Here is a 3,876-nt window from a genome sequence, read left to right on the forward strand (position 1 = left end):
AGTTAAAAACTGCCCATGGCGCAGTGGGGAGCGCCTGACATCCGACTCGGATGAGCTATGGGCGCACATTGTCTATCATCAGGCAGGTGGGAGGAGTTCAAATGTGATCGCCGGTCACTTCTCCCTCAGAGGAGAAGAGGGAGTCGGAAAGGAGTGGGCTGCCCAACTGGGCCCAAGCTCTTTCGGGTGTGTTATGAGCAGAAAAGGGGTTGTGTACAGACCACGGGACGAGCTAGAAACACTGTCCCTGGCGCGGGTAAAAGCAAAGGGCGCGGAGAACCTGACCCCCGCCCAAGAGTTTGCCCGCTGCATTTGACACATACGAGAGGGCGGGGAAGGGATACCCCCCGACAAGTTCAACTGTCCGGCCCTGACACCCCAGTCGCACAGCCAAGAACTGCTCGCCCAGCTCTGTAAAAGCTTAGAAGTGGAGGGTCACACCACAACTGAGTGGGTAGGCTCCGAATGGAACGAAGGAAAAATGATTGGTGTACTGTTCTGCAGTTTCGCTCCTACTACGCAAAAATGCGAACTTAAAACCCCAGCTGGCCACGGTCAGCAACGCCGCCGTGGAAATGGTGGTGCAGCACAACCCTCCGCTGCCACCAGAAAATGGCGCCAAGAAAAAAATGAGCCGCCCGGAGGACCCGGAAAAGAAGGGCGGAGCCACAGAAGAACAGGCGGGACTTCACCCAGCAAGCCTGTCCCCTGAGGTGACGTCGCTCCCAACGGCCCCACCTCTGTACCACGGGGAGGGGGAAACGAGCGGGAGATTGTATCCGACCTTCCCACCAGATACAGTAATTATTTCAGCAGCCGCTCACCCTGTAGCGATAACCAAGCAAGTAACCAACCCGCAGGGTGCAACCACCACCACCACCACCTATCGCACCCGCACTCGGACTGAGCTACAAGAATTATGTAAAGAATCAAAAGTAAAACCCACCAACACACTAGTCATTTGGCTGGGTCGTCTCGTAGTGGAGTATGGATCAGAACTGTTGGATTTGGAGGAGGCCAGCTTCCTAACTCGTCAGGCCTCGTGGAGTGGAGGACATGCTACTGACTTAGAACTGGTAGTGAACAACAACAACTGGAACATTCCACTCCCGTCCCTGGTTGTGGGACAGATCAAGAATAAATCTCACGCGTGGCACGACGGCAGGTCGGGAAAAGCCACAGAAGAACAACTCCTACTAGCCATAATAGGGGCATCCTATTGTTCTTGGAACCCGAAGTTACATCAGTTGGGGTTGACGCAAGCCCAGCAACGAAGCAACTGGCCTCACGGGTTCCTACGAAATCCCGGAACGGTCCTACGGAGGAGAAAACGCCATCACCCTTCACCTCCTCCTCAACCCACTCGCTACTCAGCCAGCAGGGAATATCTTAAGTCAACTTCCATGGCTGCAAGCCCTAATGAAGTCAGTAGCTGCAAACCCAGCCGGCATATCAAGCCACCTTACTGCATACCCGGTCGAGCACCAAGGGCCAAGACATCCCCAATTCGACTCACGGAAGGAATCGAGACTGCCACCCCAGAGGACACCGGAGGAAAGAGCTATGTTTGGGTTCCTCCTAAACCACTCCACGCTTACCAAGCAGCAGCTACGTGTCCTAGGAGATGCAGGACAATGACAACTGGCACATAAACTAGGCTTCCAATATAATAAGAAACCTCGACCGATCCTGCCAACCGGTCCGGGCCCCGGAGGCACCCATGCCTAGCGACGCACTCCGGATAACACCGCAAACTGCCCAACGAGCAACTACTCGAAGGGGGCATCCACATCCACTGGTCTCCCCACACCCACAGGGCTAGTCACCTCATCATAGAAGGCAATCAGGTCAGTCAGACATGACTTGCCCTTGGTGAACCCATGCTGACTGTTCCTAATCAGCTTCTCCTCTAAGTCCTTAGAAACGGATTCCTTGAATATATGCTCCATGACTTTTCCAGGGACTGACATGAGGCTGACTGGTCTGTAGTTCCCTGGATCCTCCTTTTTCCCTTTCTTAAATATAGGCACTATGTTTTCCCTTTTCCAATCATCTGGGACCTCTTTTGATTGCCGTGAGTTTTCAAAGATGATGGCCAATGGCTCTGCAATCACATCAGCCAACTCCCTTAGCACCCTCAGGTGCATCCCATCCAGCTCCATGGATTTGTATATGTCCAGCTTTTCTAAATAGTCCCTAACCTGTTCTTTCACCATTTGACTGCTCACTTTCTTTCCAAACTGTGCTTGCCAGTGCAGTAGTCTAGGAGCTGACCCTGCCTGTAAGACTGAGGCAAAAAAGGCATTGGGCAGCTCAGTCTTTTCTGCATCCTCTGTCACAACATTGCCTCCCCCATTCAGTAAGGGACCCACACTTTCCCTGATCCTCCTCTTGCTACCAACATACTTGTAGAATCTCTTCTTGGTACCTGTGACAGGGGCCCATCCCAGGGCCAGTCACAGTATCAGCCCGCCCACCTATCTAGGGCAGTCAGCCCTGCCTCACCTGCCATGCCTTGATGTATCCAAAAAAACAGATGGAAAAATGCGGGAGGCTGCCCATTTTATGCCCTGATGCCAAGGGCACAATACACAGCTCCAACCTTCCCTTTACCATGTCCCATGCCTCATAGATGGCATCCAAAAATCACTTCCACTATTACTCTCCCAGCCCCATTGCTGGGCCGCTCTCAGTCTCAGGCCCAAACTTGGCCTCAGGTGTCCATAGACATGACTTGGCCACATGCCCCCTCACTGGGTCCTCAACTCACACATATATTCTGGATCTCCTGCCTCTCATTAGGTTCCTAGCCCTTCTTATTCTACTTCCCTCACTGGGGTCACTACTCCATGGGCCATAAGTGTCTGCCGATGTGCCTGGACCCCACTCTCAGCTTATGGCCCACTCAGGCCTCAGCTGACATACCTGGACCTCACTCTCCTTCAGGCCTCCCACTAGGCCCCACTTTCATTTAGGCCTTGGCCCTTCTGACCCCACGTTGTCACCCAAGCTTCACTCTCAGGCTTTGGGCCTTGGGCCCTCCTGGCCTCCATGTTGTTGCCCAAGCCTAGTGCTTTTTTCTCATTGTGTGCTTTCCCTTCCACAGCGTCACCTGTGCCTTTCACCTCCATAGGGTCACCCACAAGGTGGCAGGGACTGAGGCCTGCCAGCACCCCATACTCACCTTTCAGTAGGGAGGCACTGGTGTGGCCTTTTCTGAGGACTGCCCCACCACAAGAAGACCCATCACACCATCCTTTCCAGCAGGGTGTTGTTTTAGGTCATTCCCCAGAACCAATGCGGGCCTCCCTGCCCTGGTCTTATTCCCACACTGGGCCCCTGGATCTTATACGTGGGCACTTTATTACAGCCTCCTCCCCAGCACATCTCAACAGTCCCTGGCCCAATGTCGCCAGTCCCTGGCCCAACTCACTCCAACCCCTTATAGGGTGCCTCCTTCATAGCAGCCTGCTTCATATCAGCCTGCATGCTAGCTGACTCCTACCATCTTTTGGCTGTGATGTCAACCCCCAGAGGGGATAATCAGCCTCTTCTAGGCTCTGGCACCACCTCCTGGCCAGTCAGGGTGCCAGACAGCTCTTCGCAGCCCTGGCCTGCCCCTCGTGGTAGGTTTAATTGCCGTTCGGCCTTTCAGCCCTGGCCTCCTTGCATTGATCAGTCAAGGGTTCAGAGAGTCAGTCTGGCAGCTGGTGACCTCTCTACTCCACAGAGGTCCCCTCTGGGCCCCACCATAAATCCATCAACTCTCCCAGGCTTGTCTAGAGCCCCAGAGACCTTATGCCTGGCAGCCCATTACTCCAGGGAGCTCATCTGAGCCCCTGGCCTCACCATTAGTTATACTGAGGGGCTTGCCTA

General features: G+C 54.1%; 1 protein-coding gene across 1 annotated transcript in view; it reads right to left on the bottom strand.

Moving 5' to 3' along the window:
- The window catches only part of LOC102373948 (calpain-14), a 74,447-nt gene that overhangs the window by 61,102 nt on the left and 9,469 nt on the right, over positions 1–3,876 (bottom strand). The gene's annotated exons all lie outside the window — the stretch shown is intronic.

The sequence above is a fragment of the Alligator sinensis genome, unplaced genomic scaffold (genome assembly GCF_000455745.1).
Source record: "Alligator sinensis unplaced genomic scaffold, ASM45574v1 scaffold138_1, whole genome shotgun sequence".
NCBI classification, from domain to species: domain Eukaryota; kingdom Metazoa; phylum Chordata; order Crocodylia; family Alligatoridae; genus Alligator; species Alligator sinensis.